At 38.7% G+C, this 16,066-nt stretch overlaps 1 long non-coding RNA gene across 1 annotated transcript in view; it reads right to left on the bottom strand.

The window, feature by feature from the left end:
- LOC123332912 overlaps positions 1-13,705 on the bottom strand; it is a 105,798-nt gene extending 92,093 nt beyond the window's left edge. The window contains exons 1-2 of the long non-coding RNA XR_006550078.1: positions 12,919-13,705; positions 12,380-12,442 (exon numbers count right to left, since the gene is read on the bottom strand). This is a non-coding gene — a long non-coding RNA (uncharacterized LOC123332912). The remainder of the gene's footprint in view (positions 1-12,379; positions 12,443-12,918) is intronic.
- Between the last annotated feature and the right edge of the window lie 2,361 nt (positions 13,706-16,066).

Below are 16,066 nucleotides of genomic sequence, written 5' to 3'. Positions count from 1 at the left end.
GCTTCTTCCCTGGCTTAATCCTTGCCTGTTGAGTAGAATATACAAGATAATGTGAATATGTAACTTCATGATTTTGATCAAAGGCAGAAGAGCAATTACAGATAAGCATCTCTTTGGAAGGAATGATACTAAAGCTGAAACTCCAGTACTTTGGCCACCTCATGCGAAGAGTTGACTCACTGGAAAAGACTCTGATGCTCGGAGGGATTGGGGGCAGGAGGAGAAGGGGACGACAGAGGATGAGATGGCTGGATGGCATCAGTGACTCCATGGACGTGAGTCTCAGTGAACTCCGGGAGTTGGTGATGGACAGGGAGGCCTGGCGTGCTGCGATTCATGGGGTCGCAAAGAGTCGGACATGACTGAGCGACCGATCTGATCTGATCTCTAGGAGCTCTCTACAACTTCAAGTTGACTCTTTTTATAACTCAAATTCCTCCCCTCATGACCTCCTTCTTCAGGGAAGAAATCTTCCCAAAACTCATCCCAAGAATTTTCTTCATGGTGAGCTAACTAGATCACATGTACATGCTATCACTCAATCATGTCCGACTCTTTGCAACCCCATGGACTATAGCCCACTGGACTCCTCGTCCATGATATTTTTCTGACAAGAATACTAGAGTGAGTTGCCATTTCCTCCTCCAGGGGATCTTCCGAACTCAGGGATCAAACCCTCGTCTCTTGCATCTCCTGCACTGGCCGGCAGATTCTTTACCACTCGCCACCTGGGAAGCTCACATCACATGTAACTCTGCCTTCAATTACTGCTTATGATATTTGCATATGGTTTCATGTATTGGAATCCTATTACCAAAAAGAACCAAGAAAATTGGAGACAAGGAAAGCACAGACAGATTTTTAACTCCACTTGGTCAGATTTCTATCAGGTAAATAAGTCCAGAGCTCTGCCTAGTTTCTCAATATGATGTTAATAATATACCCTTTATTACAGTTCCTTACTCTGATTTATGTAAGATGTTAATTATCCCATCTTCATAAGGTGACAGACATCCTCTTAATCAGGCCCAATTACTGCGTTGAAAAGCATCGTTATGACTACTGATAACTCTGAGATAACTCAAATTATTTCATTGTTCTGTGCTCCCCTACTTTGTAAGGTCTCCATCATTCCTTTACAGAACTGTTTGATTTTGTTGTTTTGGATCACCACTCCAACTCCCAGCTGGGGTAGGAGGAGACTTCTCATACTCCTCAAAAGAGATCAGATCTCAGTCACTTATCTCTGATCATTGGGTTTCATCTTGCCCTAATTCCACTTCAAGACCAGTCCCTGTAAAGTGTTCAGTTCCAGACAACTCAGGACATGTCTCAGAGGATCCAGGAAACATCCCACAGCCCCATCAACCTCGCTCCTATGTAGGTCAACACTGGTTACCTAAGAAGTGCATAATGGGGATCACTCTGAATGCCCATGGTTGAGTTACAAAAACCACAGAAAGAGGCACCACTCAACACATAATTATTATGAAAGTTACTTGGGATAAATATGGTGGCCTGTTCTAGGCTCCATTTAGTCATTAAAATAAGCTCTTCCATCTGATGAGCAAGACCTATATTCTTAACTCCCACTCCCACTCTAATGCCACAAGCTGGAAAGTGCTGGCTAATTTACTTCTTCTTGGAGAGGAGACGCTGGCTTGAGTTTTTGCTTCAAATTTTCATTGACAGCAAACATTATCTTGAGCTCTTTCTCTGCTGGGAAAAGGGTGACGTTGGTTTTGATTTCCTGCCCCATAATTTGTGTCATTTTCCAAGAAAATGTGTGAATATTCACAGCTGACAAACAAATTCGGGTATACGTAAAATCCTTACTCATGTGTGGTTCATACTTTCCTCACCTCTGCAAATGGGGGCTGTCAAAAACAAATTAAGTAATTACAGAGTGTTGCTGCAGCTGTGTGTATCCTTCATTACATTATATGACTGTGGTTAAGGGATGACTCTCTTCTGCCTAGTTTTTAAAATATTTATAATGGAAGGTGGATTGTCAGGGCATGTTCCACTGTTGCCAGAAAAAACAAAAAGTAAATGAAAATGACGTCAATGGCATGGCATGGCTGTGTGTGTGTGTGTGTGTGTGTGTGTGTGTGTGTCTGTCTGTCTGTCTGTCTGTGCATCTACACTAAATGTTCTGCTATGCTATAAAAGTTACTCTACTTACCTATTTCTTCTAATTTATATAAAGATGTTCTATTTTCATAAAAATAGAACAAATTTTTAAAAATAGAACAAATTGTCAATTCTAAAAAGACTCAATAAATAAAATATACTTAGTACAAACAGTAGGATTAATTAACCCAAATTTATCATTTCTTTTAAAAATTAGCTATCTCCACTGAAAAATAATATATAATTATAACAAATATTTATCCAAGAAAATAGCACCTTTAAGACCTAATAATCTTACAAGATGAGAGGTTGATTTACTTTTTGTTGTTTGAAATACAGAAGAGGAGAATAAAAGGTAAAAAGGATTGAAAAATGGTTGATTATTCTAGAATGTCTTGCTTTAAAACTCCTACATTAACCTTTGGACACGGATATCCTCAAAATTCTTAATTTCAGCATTCTAAACTAATAAGAATGAGAGAAGAAAATTTATCATTTAATAATGTGTGTCTACTTTCTTAGAGAAAGTTCTCCATCTCTTGGTGGGCAATTTTCAACAAACTGGATTTTCACAACTGTAACAATACTTTCACTTAATGTAAATACAAGACAAAAGGCATCTGTATAAAACAGAAGTTGTTCTACAAGTATTGTGAATTAAATTTATATCAAATTTGTAAGATACTACAGCTTATTTTAAAATATATCACACAATGAATGTTAGAGTTTCAGTTAGAAGCAACAAAAAAAGGTCAAAATTAAAAGGCAACAAAGAAACGTAAGCATAAACCAAGAAATGGACCATAACCAAATGAATAAAATGTAGCAAAAACAAAAAAAAATAAGACATAACCACTCTAGAAAAAAATAGAAAATCCCCATTGTGCCAAATAAACAGAGAAACCAAGGCCAGAGGACAGAGAGGACCCAACAGCAGCTTCAACTTCAATCACAGACAATGGAGGCTCAGGATTAATGAATGTTTCTACGGGGACCAGAGATAGAACGTCTTCATGGGGCAAGATCTGTAGTTGGACTTCCCAGGTAAGGCATGGAGCCTTGAAGAACTACCTCCTCCATGAAGAGACTAAAGTAACTCCTTCCACCTAACTGTAAAAGCAGTTCAAAAGATTGCCACCTCTCCAGGGCCTTGAGTGAAAAACAAATCAACTGTGAGAAATCAAAATGCAAGGTACCCATTAACACAGATGTAGGGTTTAAGTGTGTAACACCCACACGATTAAGACACCACAAACCATGCAATTGATATGAACATAAAAATTGTTGCTATAAAAAGCACTTTTTGCATCCTAAAAAATGTGAAATCATTCTTTGGGAATACCTTAAAAATAAGGATTTAAGAAAATTCCAGGAAAGTGGGGGTGGAATGGAGGTGGGGAAATTACCATAGCTGAAAATCATTTATAAGTTCAGTGAGAAATCAAGACACAATGGAAGAGATTAAGAAAATGCAGTCAATAGGAAAATTAAGCACTCCCCAAATATAGATTATATACAGTATGAAAGGGACTACAAGGAAGTATAATAAGATACTTAAAGGAGATAATGAAGGAACAAAAACCATAAGGAAAAGCTTAGAAACAGAAAATGAACAGGCCAACTTAAATATATATATATATATATATGACTTAAAACATCTAGAAAAGAAGGGCAAACTCTTTGAAGTTAAAAACAAATAAAAATATCCACACCCAGATATGTTATAGAAAACTTTCCAAATTTCAATGATAAAGGAATAAGAAAGTAAAGACAAGTTATCTATAAATAAATAATGATTAGAATGACAGTAGACTTCTTATTAGCAATCATGATTCCAGAAGGCAATGAGACATCTTGAAGCAATGAGGGAAAATAACCCAAGCAGAGGATATACATGGCTTCCCTGGTGGCTCAGTGGTAAAGAATCTGCCTGCAGTGCAGGAGATGCAGGTTCAATCCCTGGGTGGGAAGATTCCCTGGAGGAGGGCATGGTTACCCACTCCAGTTTTCTTGCCTGGAGAATCCCCATGGACAGAGGAGCCTGGCGGGCTATAGCCCATAGGGTCACACAGAGTCGAACACAACTGAAGCGACTAAGCAGCAGCAGCAGCAGAGGATACACATAGCTAAACCATATAGATGTGATGGTGAAATGAAAAAATTTTTCGATTTTTGAATTGAAAAAGTTTACTGCCCACAGTTTTTCCGAGAAATGACTATTAGATTGAACCACATGAAATGTCTGATATTCAGCCATCTTTGATGCACAAAAATGTCAATGTCTTATGATTCAATTAAAAGACATGTGCTTCAAGGAGAAGAAAAGTGAAGCATTGATGAGCAGTTATTTGTAAATCTAAACAAACATTGATTAGTAAGGGTGGCTCAGTTTGGAGAATATATCTGCATTGCAGGAGACTCAAGTTCCATCCCTGGGTCGGGAAGATCCCCTGGAGAAGGAAATGGCAACCCACTCCACTATTCTTGCCTGGGAAATCCCAAGGACGGAGGAACCAGGTGGGCTACAGTCCATGGGGTCACAAAAGAGTTGCACAGGACTTAGTTACTAAACAACAATAAATAAAAATATTATTTAAAAAATAATAAAATAACCACAGAAGTTGGAATGAGAGGAGAAAGCTAATATGTATCTAAGGGTATGAGCATAAAGCTACTAATTAATATTAAATCATATTAAGTCATGTGTTGATGTTAAGATGTTTTAAGATCGACTCTTTAAAGGTCAGAAACAAAATATAGAAATTCCAAATTGGTAGTTGGAATGGGGGATAGGAATAAAGAAAACTCAGTCTTTCCAAGATAATTAGGAAAAGAAAGTGAAGTTGCTCAGTCGTGTCCAATTCTTTGCAACCCTATGGACTATAGCCCACCAGGCTTCTCTGTTCATGTGGATACTCCAGGCAAGAATACTGAAGTGGGTTGCCATTTCCTTCTCCAGAGAATCTTCCCAACCCAGGGATCAAACCTGGTCCCCCACATTACAGGCACATTACCCCCCTTTACCCTCTGAGCCACCAGGGAAGCCCCAGGTTAGGAAAGCAGAAAGTGAAAGCAAAAATAAAAGCCATGAGATATAGACACATAAGCCCAATGTTCTAGTAATCAAAGCAACTGTGTAATGAAACAAATAACCCTATAAGGGAGAAGATTCCCAGGCAAGATTTTAAAGAACAGACCAGCAAAACCCAGCTATGTGCTTTATATAAACATATCTACAATGGCTCAAAAATGTCAAGAATAAATTAATAAGAGGATGAAAGAAGATACACCAGGCAAATATTCAGAAAGAAGAGGAAGATGAGGATTAGGAAGAAGAGGAGGAGAGGAGAAGGAAAGAGAAGGAAGAACAGGTAAAAGGAAAGAAAGGGGAGGAGAGAGGGAGAGAAGGCAGAAAGGAGAGGGGACAAGGGCAGGAAGAAATCAGTATAACAATATCAGACAGAGACTAACATCAAAAAAGATATGATTTCACAGGAAGAGTCTTTGAAAGTGAAAGTGTTAGTCTCTCGGTCGCGACTCATTGCTACCCCATGGACTGTAGCTCACCAGGCTCCTCTATCCATGGAACTCTCCAGGCAAGAATATGGGAGTGGGTTGTCATTCCTTTCTCCAAAGAAAGTCTTTATGTAATGATAAAAAGAACAATACACCAAGAAAATACACTTGCTTTAAATTTGTATGCACCTAACCCGGTAGTCACAAAACGTGTTAAATATTAATAGTCTTGAAGAAATACTGACTGAAATTAAGACCACATTTTATTTCTTCTGTTTACAAAAATATTTTCCACTATCAATTAGTTTTAATTATGTAATAGCTTGTTCATTGAAAAAGATGTTGGTGACAATTATGTCCTCAACTAGAAATTAATGGTGCACAAAACAATGTCCCTGTCCTCATGGAGCTTAAATTCCAGTGAGCAGAAACATTTATTTAAAAGTAAAATTTGAAAACACATGGCTCACATGTGAGAAATTATATCTAAAATAATACATAGTGCTCAAATTACTTATTCAGTCATATTGCCCAATATCTAAATGGTTCTCTGATAATAAACTGGATATCATTAAGAGATTTGTTAATGTTTTAAGAGCTTCACTTTGTTCAATGAGTTTCGTATGTTTGTTCACATATTTGCTTCTCACTTTTATTGAACATGTTTACAAGGATGATATCTCAAAAGATGAAACAGTAAAAGACAGTAAGGATTATCTAATGTTAAATATACAAACCATTTTAAAAAATAAGATATTACTGCCAAACTGTGTTTGCAGCCAAACAATAATGGTTATAAAAATAATTGTTGTTGTTGTTGTTCAGTCGCTCAGTCATGTCCAACTCTTTGTGACCCCATGGTCTGCAACAGGCCAGGCTTCCCTGTCCTTCACCTCTCTTGGAGCTTGCTCAAACTCATGTCCATGGAGTCAGTGATGCTATCCAACCATCTCATCCTCTGTTGTCCCCTTCTCCTCCTGCCTTCAACCTTTCCCAGCATCAGGGTCTTTTCCAATGAGTCAGCTCTTTGCATCAGGTGGCCAAAGTATTGGAGCTTCAACATCAGTCCTTCCAATGAATATTCAGGGTTGATTTCCTTTAGGATGGACTGGTTTGATCTCCGTGCAGTCCAAGGGACTCTCAAGAGTCTTCTCCAACACCACAGTTTGAAAGCATCAATTCTTTGGCTCTCAGCCTTCTTTATGGTCCATCTTTCACATCCATATATGATGACTGGAAAAATCATAGCTTTGACTATATGGACCTTTGTTGGCAAAGAAATATCTCTGCTTTTTAATATACTATCTAGATTTGTCATAACTTTTCTACCAAGGAGCAGGTGTCTTTTAATTTTATGGCTGCAGTCACCATCTGCAGTCATGTTAGAGCCCAAAAAATTAAAGTCTGTCACTGTTTCCATTGTTTTCATAATTACCAACTTGTTACATGAGAAATGTAGCTAAGATCCACTACAGTTACATGGTTTAGGAAGTATAAATAGCAACACAGCACTGTAGGACACTTTCATCATTTGCTTTACTCTCTTAATGTAAAAAGCATAGATCCATTTACAGTTCTTCTTTGTACATATGTGTGTGTTTCCATTGAATCATATATTAAGATGATATAAGAATGTAAATACTTAAATCTTCATGAAGCATATCTCTTTTCATTAACTGCCAAAGTATACCTAATATATTCCAAAAGAACAAATTGCAGCATAAGTTTTTTAGATATGGTCGAAACATAGTTGGCATAAGCTACCAAAAGAAAGGTAGTCAAGTGGCAAGGGATATTTAATTTACATCCTGAAATATTTACAGAAACTATCAAGTATTGATGATGATTGATAAAATGACACAAATAAGCTCTGCTGTAAATAACATGCATAGTTTTAGCTAGTATAAACACAGTTGTAACAATTAGAATGAAAAAAAGTCCTGAGATTACATCTGGTTCCCCAAAAAACAACTTGATATGAAAAAAAGACGTTTCCATATGCTTAGAAAGCTTACCTTGAATAGAAATGAACATTTCAAATTAACCTGGCATTTATGGAGCCCCATTTCTCTGTACATGCATGCTAAGTCACTTCAGTTGTGTTTGACTCTTTGCTATCCTATGGACTGTAGCCTGCCAGGCTCCTCTGTCCATGGGATTTTCCAGGCAAGAATATTGTAGTGGGTTGCTGTGCCCTCCTCCAGGGGATCTTCCCAACCCAGGGATCAAACCCATGTCTCTTACATCTCTTGCAATGGCAAGCTGATTCTTTACCCTCTGGGAAACCCCTATTTTGCTGTATGAATGATTATTTGTAATCTCTGAATTAGTGATCATTTCTAAAAGCTGTTTTCCTCATCACCGTTGATGAGGTCAAGTAATTGAGAGTTAAATCCGAGAATATATGTCCACAGATGGTCCCGCATTTGATTGGAAGAAGCTTTCCTTGGATTTAATTTTCTGGTCATCATGCACTGAAATGAGTCATGATGCTTTTGCCTATTTTATCCAGCCAGGTCCACCCAGAATCTCTATGTGTGAGTTATTTAACTTGCACCAATTCTGAGGAAGAGGGAAATGCCAGATCTGCCATTACCTGAAGTTTCCTGTGCATTCCTTGAGCCACTGAGTTTCCCTTTTTGTGTCTTCTAGGAGGAAGTGGTGCAGAGAGAGAGGTGGTGAAGCCAAAGTTCTGCCAAGGTGAAGAATGTGACAGAAGATCCCTGCAGAAAGTTGAGGCCCCACAGGGTATCACCTACCTAGTAGAACTGAAAAAGAGCTAAACTCCACCACACAGGAAGAGGACAGCATGTAAACCTGCCCACCCCATCTTTGAAGCTAAGGAAATGGAGAAAAGGGAAAACTCTCCTGGCAGTGAGACTCACTAGGTGGTCCTCAGTGGGGTTTGCAGTACCAATTCTTAGTGCTTTAGGCAGTCCAAAGTATCTTAAGTGGAGGAGTCAGCTTAAAGTAGCTGCATAAGGAATTACTAGTGAGAATAAAGAAGAAATTATATTTAAAGAGATAAGATTTTTCAGAATTGCTGACAGATAATGGTCTTCAGATCATGGTGCTCAGTGAAACCCAAGAAAACACACACTAGACACATCACTGAGCAATGTCAGAGATGAAAAGAATTTTTAAAAACAGCCACAGCAGGTACATAGATCTACAGAGAATTGGCATTGGGGTTGATGACTGACTTCTTGATATCCAGCCACTGAAAGTCAGAATAAAAGCCACTGAAAGAAAGAAAATAACCAGCAAACTGGAACTCTATATCCAGTAAATACCCTTTTCAAATAATAATGGTAGAATCTAGGTAGGTATATGGGTATTCCCTACAACACTCTTTCAACTTTGCTATGTTTGAAAATCTTCATAATAAAATACTAGAAAAATACTTTTCAAGAATGAGTTAAATAAAGACATTTTCAGGTAATTGAAACATTATAAGGACTATACTTCAGACAAGAGAATTGTCTAACATCAAAAGGATTTAATGTAAAAACAAATGGTGAGCAGAGATATTGTAGTAGTAAATAGGCAAATAAATTTTTAAAATTCTGTCTAAACCAATGGTAATACTCTGGTTTGTGGCAGAAAACATTCTATAGATAAAATACAACTGCAGTAGTATATAAAAGGGAAGGAGAATGGAGTTTAAGCATTCTGCGGTCTCTTTTATCAGAGAACAATAAGGATACTGATTAACTTAAACTTTGATAAGCATATAGATTAAAGTAGCTTTGATACTGACATAAAAATAGAGAAGGCATAACTTGCAAACAAAAACAGAAAAAAATTCAAAGACAAACATCCATGTCATTGCAGATGGAATTATTTCATTCTTTCTTATGATTAATAGTCCATTGTGTTCCATTCCAATATACATATACCATATCTTCTTTATCCATTCATTCAAATAACCAGATGATGGACATTTAGGTTGCATCCATGTCTTGGCTATTGTAAACAGTCTTGCAACGAACATTAGGATGCACATATCTATATCTTTACAAATTACGTTTTTCTCCAGATATATGCCCAAGAGTGGGATTGCAGGATCACATGGGGGCTCTATTTTTACTTTTTCAAGGAAACTGCCTACTGTTCTCCATCACATCAGATCAGTCGCTCAGTCGTGTCCGACTCTTTGCAACCCCATGAACTGCAGCACACCAGGCCTCCCTGTCCATCGCCAACTCCCAGAGTTCACCCAAACTCATGTTCATCGAGTCAGTGATGCCATCCAGCCATCTCATCCTCTGTTGTCCCCTTCTCCTTCTGCCCCCAATCCCTCCCAGCATCAGAGTCTTTTCCAATGAGTCAACTCTTCACATGAGGTGGCCAAAATACTGGAGTTTCAGCTTTAGCATCATTCCTTCCAAAGAAATCCCAGGGCTGATCTCCTTCACAATGGACTGGTTGGATCTCCTTGCCGTCCAAGGGACTCTCAAGAGTCTTCTCCAACACCACAGTTCAAAAGCATCAATTCTTCGGCACTCAGCCTTCTTCACAGTCCAACTCTCACATCCATACATGACCACAGGAAAAACCATAGCCTTGACTAGACGCACTTTTGTTGGCAAAGTAATGTCTCTGCTTTTTAATATGCTGTCTAGGTTGGTCATAACTTTCCTTCCAAGGAGTAAGCGTCTTTTAATTTCATGGCTGAAGTCACCATCTGCAGTGATTTGGGAGCCCAAAACAATAAAGTCTGACACTGTTTCCACTGTTTCCCCATCTATTTCCCATGAAGTGATGGGACCAGGTGCCATGATCTTTGTTTTCTGAATGTTGAGCTTTAAGCCAACTTTTTCACTCTCCTCTTTCACTTTCATCGAGAGGCTTTTTAGTTCCTCCTCACTTTCTGCCATAAGGGTGGTGTCAGCTGCATATCTGAGGTTATTGATATTTCTCCCGGCAATCTTGATTCCAGCTTGTGCTTCTTCCAGTCCAGCGTTTCTCATGATGTACTCTGCATAAAAGTTAAATAAGCAGGGTGACAATATGCAGCCTTGACGTACTCCTTTTCCTATTTGGAACCAGTCTGTTGTTCCATGTCCGGTTCTAACTGTTGCTTCCTGACCTGCATACAAATTTCTCAAGAAGCAGATCAGATGGTCTAGTATTCCCATCTCTTTAAGAATTTTCCACAGTTTATTGAGGTCCACACAGTCAAAGGCTTTGGCATAGTCAATAAAGCAGAAATAGATGTTTTTCTGGAACTCTTTTGCTTTTTCCATGATCCAGCGGATATTGGCAATTTGATCTCTGGTTCCTCTGCCTTTTCTAAATCCAGCTTGAACATCAGGAAGTTCACCGTTCACATATTGCTGAAGCCTGGCTTGGAGAATTTTGAGCATTTCTTTACTAGCGTGTGAGATGAGTGCAATTGTGAGGTAGTTTGAGCATTCTTTGGCATTGCCTTTCTTTGGGATTGGAATGAACACTGACCTTTTCCAGTCCTGTGGCCACTGCTGAGTTTTCCGCATTTGCTGGCATATTGAGTGCAGCACTTTCACAGCATCATCTTTCAGGATTTGGAATAGCTCAACTGGAATTCCATCACCTCCACTAGCTTTGCTCGTAGTGATGCTTTCTAAGGCCCACTTGACTTCACATTCCAGGATGTCTGGCTCTAGGTGAGTGATCACACCATCGTGATTATCTGGGTCGTGAAGATCTTTTTTGTACAGTTCTTCTGTGTATTCTTGCCATCTCTTCTTAATATCTTCTGCTTCTGTTAGGTCCATACCATTTCTGTCCTTTATCAAGCTCATCTTTGCATTAAATGTTCCTTTGGTATCTCTGATTTTCTTGAAGAGATCTCTACTCTACCCCATTCTGTTGTTTTCCTCTATTTCTTTGCATTGATCTCAGAGTAGAATGATGAATTTCCTTCACCGAACTGAAACTCCCAAGTCGCTAGTAATGACTCTTTAGACATGGTAACTTTGTTTTTAATCCTCACTCTCTACAACCCTCTGCCTTTATTTCCCTTTGACACAAGACATACCTGGAGGGACAAAATATGGTCCCTCATTCTGAGTTCTCTGTCCCAGTTCTTCCACCTCTATTATAATAACCTTAACCTCTGATTTTCTGTCCTTCTCCAAACCTATTCCACTTCAGCAACCCTCAAAACTGAACTTTTCCAGCAATTTTTGTTTTTGGTGGTCCAGTGGTTAAGACTCAGTGCTTTCACTGCCTGGGCCTCGGTTCAATCCCTGATCAGAGAACTAAGATCCCACAAGTCACGCGGCATGGCCAAAAAAAGAAAAAACAAGCAAACAAACACCTTAACTTTTCCATCACAATCCTGGTGCTGGGGATTAGACAGATTAGACAGACCCAGATCCCTTCTTGATCTCTGAGCCAACTGCAGTATTGAGTAAAACTGCTTTAAAGGATAAAGCTGCTTTCCAAATTCTTATATATTTAAGATATTTTCTGAATACAGTAGCCAAAGACATTTGTAATGATTTTGTCACTACAGCTATACTTTGAGAATAGCCAACAGTGAGTCTATCTCACAAAGCATGTCACATGAGAGTGATTAGTGATTAACCAAGCAGTAAACTGGAATTCTTGCAAGCATACTGACCCGAAACAAGCAGAGGGCAGATTCTGACCTGGTAGGAGAAAGAAATGGGAGAGGGGCAGTGGCTAAAGGTGATGGTGAGAAAGAACCAAGGAGAAGGAGAACAAAACAGAGTCTACTTACTTTTTAACCTGGATCAACTCTGAAAATGTTAACATATTATTGGAGTGGAACATTTACCAAAACCTGTCAAAAGGGAAGGAGAAAATAAGTTGATCCCCAAAAGTACAAATCCCTTTTCTCTAAAGGGTAGAGAACAGAATTACTGATTAGTATTGAATTTCTATATTTTTTTCTCTGAAATACTTTTAGCCAAATGAGAAAGGCCTTAACTCTCATGTAGAAGACCAGGATCCTAGGTCAAAAGAGCTTCTTTTCAGCCACAAGTATTAATTCACCTTCTAGCTAGATTCAGAGAGACAGCATAAACCAGAAAAAAAAAAAAAAAAAGCTAAATTAAAAGGAGAGATTTAAACACCTGCTCAAGAAATACAAGAGATATCACAAGACAAAAAATGAATGTCAAAAGCATAAGATCCCCAAGAAATGCTAAAAAAAAAAAAAAAAAGATGGACTGATAATACTATTACTGCATTCATTTCCATGCTGAAAGTAAGTGAAGGGAAAGAAAAGACCTCACATGAACCCCTCTGAATAAGTACCTGGAAACTGGGAGAATTTGATGGAGAAAGAATGAGCAAAATGTTGCATAAACAGACAGCTTCAGAAGGTGGTGAGCTGGCAAGCGGGGGGTGCTGCCTCATTTGCTCAGCCCACTGCCCTGTTGCTAGGGGAGAATAACACTGTGGGAGTGAGTCAGGCAAGAAAGAAGAGAACAGGAGGCGTCCTATCTCTGCTAAGTCAGCTGTGGAGATAAAGTAGCACAGACACTGGAGACTCATGGAATGGAAGCTGATGAGCCAGAGGGGAAGAATGCATCCTAGCTCCCAGTCAGCAGCCACATCAAAGATTTCAAGGATTAGTAAAAATGCCCAACCCATTACGCAAGCAATCCTGGATACCCAGAATCTAATCTGGTTGATGAGTTTAATCAGGCCAGTTTTTTGTGGACTTGGTACAAAATGCTCAAATGACTTTTCTCCAGGGAAGCAAAACAGAAAAACAGTCTTCATAAAGCACCAACCTCAGCATTCTCCAATGGTAATAAAATGATTCTATATATCTGCTAATTCCTGAACATAAAACCGAGATCACCAAAGACCATATCATAGTCCCAGACTCCTTTCTCTCTAGATGAAATGAAGTCTTGTTTATCTAGGTTATTTGAGGAATATCCAACCTATGCACTTATTTGCAATCCCAGAAATCAAAGGATAGGTACACTGCACCCTCTACTGGCTTTGCAACTGCAGTTCAGTTCAGTTCAGTCACTCGGTTGCTCCTACTCTTTGTGACCCTGTGGACTGCAGCACACCAGGCTTCCCTGTCCATCACCAACTCCTGGAGCCTGCTCAAACTCATGTCCATAGAGTCGGTGATGCCATCCAACCATCTCATCCTCTGTCGTCCCCTTCTCCTCCTGCCTTCAATCTTTCCCAACATCAGAGTCTTTTCAAATGACTCAGCTCTTTGCATCAGGTGGCCAAAGTATTGGAGTTTCAGCTTCAACCTTAGTCCTTCTAATGATTATTCAGGATTGACTTTCTTTAGGATTGACTGATTTGATCTCCTTGCAGTCCAAGGGACTCTCAAGAGTCTTCTCCAACACCACAGTTCAAAAGCATCATTTCTTTGGTGCTCATCTTTCTTTATAGTCCAACTCTCACATCCATACATGACTACTGGAAAAACCATAGTTTTGACTAGACAGACCTTTGTCAGCAAAGTCAGCAAAGCAATTGCAGTTAAAGAGAAATTTAACCTCAACTTTCAGCCTTTCGCTAGATTCCTTTCTCCAGTGGCCAAGAAATTGAAGGATGAAGCATATTTCTTTAAGGTTAACTTTAAGTTAACCTTAACCAAAGATTTATACAACATAAAATCTATAAATATACAAGATTTATCTCATTAAAGAGCTAACATAAAAATGTTCAAACCCTTAAAAATAAACTCTATTCATGTATTTTTGCTGATATTTGCTGGAATTATTGAAGTTTTCTGCTTCTGATGACCCTGGAGAGTCAAGGACTAGAAAGTGAATTAAAGAAAGGAAAGTAATAGAGCCATTTCAGATGTTTCAAAGCAATGTTCCCACATATTTCTCATTATCTCTCTTCTCAATATTTGCAGAACTTTTGTCACCCCATTTCTATCACTGAAATGTACAGACACAAAAGTATCTACCTTCAATTTCTCTGAACTCCCAGAAAAGAATTTAGAGTACAGATTTTAAGTAAAAGTGAAAATTTTGCAGTGTCCCTAATAACTGAAAAAGAATAGGCTATTTCCCTCTTATCAATTACCTAGCAAATAGTCCATCTCTCTTCCAAGGTTGCAGTTACACCCCTAACTGATGTATTCAACCAAATTCACTCATTTTGTCATCTGGTCAATATTTACTGAGCACCTATAATGTGTCAGGCAATGTTCTGGGTGCTACAGACAAACAGTAAACAGATAGCCTCATCCCCTGTTTCACTGAAAAGACAGAAGACAGCTTAGAGAGTTCCCATTCATTCTCCTTACATTTCAGTGAGTTTGTACACCTCCACACCTACTAGATCAAATTTCAACTCCTTAAAGTCTTCTTTGATCATCTTCACACCAACTCTGATTTTCCTGAAATGTCCTATTATTAAGCCACTACACATTTCCTATCTAGACATGTGTAGGTGTACAACTGTAGGTCAATAAATTAGTTGTTACTCATGTCTGTTATTGTCTTGAATTAATATTTAAATATTTCATTGTCACTGGACTTGACATATATCTGTGTTTTTTCCTAAACTAAATTAAAAGTTCTTTGAAGCAAGACATACATGACTTGACATGGAATTATATAAGAAATGTTAAAAGAATATAAAAATAAATCATATTTAGCAACTCATGTGTTATGAAAAGAATAATATTACATTAAATACAATCCATCAGCAGAGTTTTATATACTGTGATAGTGAGCTGGTTATTAATAAAAATTAGATTGTTTTATGCTAAGATGTTAATTGTAATCCTCAGGGCAACTTCAAATAAAATAATGCATCAGTTCAGTTTGGTTCAATTCAGTTCAGTTGCTCAGTCGTGTCCGACTCTTTGCAACCCCATGAATTGCACCACACCAGGCCTCCCTGTCCATCACCAACTCCCCGAGTTCACTCAAACTCATGTCCTTCGAGTCGGTGATGCCATCCAACCATCTCATCCTCTGTCGTCCCCTTCTCCTCCTGCCCCCAATCCCTCCCAGCATCAGGGTCTTTTCCAACGAGTCAACTCTTCGCATGAGGTGGCCAAAGTACTGGAGTTTCAGCTTCAGCATCAGTCCTTCCAACAAACACCCAGGACTGATCTCCTTTAGGATGGACTGGTTAGATCTCCTTGCAGTCCAAGGGACTCTCAAGAGTCTTCTCCAACACCACAGTTCAAAAGCATCAATTCTTCGGCGTTCAGCTTTCTTCACAGTGCAACTCTCACATCCATACATGATAATGCATAAAACATAGTAAAAGAAACAACAGCAAGAGAATTTAAATGGGATACTAGAATCTATCTATTTAGTACAAAAAAAAGCAATAGAGAAATTAGAGGAACAGAAAGGATATAAGATGTATAGAAAGTGAAAGAAAGTGAAAGTGAAGTCGCTCAGCTCTGTCCGACTCTTTGCGACCCGGTGGACTGTAGCCTGCCAGACTTCTC

The sequence above is a fragment of the Bubalus bubalis genome, chromosome 3 (genome assembly GCF_019923935.1).
Source record: "Bubalus bubalis isolate 160015118507 breed Murrah chromosome 3, NDDB_SH_1, whole genome shotgun sequence".
Lineage (NCBI taxonomy): Eukaryota > Metazoa > Chordata > Mammalia > Artiodactyla > Bovidae > Bubalus > Bubalus bubalis.
The sequence above is the reverse complement of the archived record's forward strand: the minus strand, read 5'-3'. Positions and strand labels throughout refer to the sequence as shown.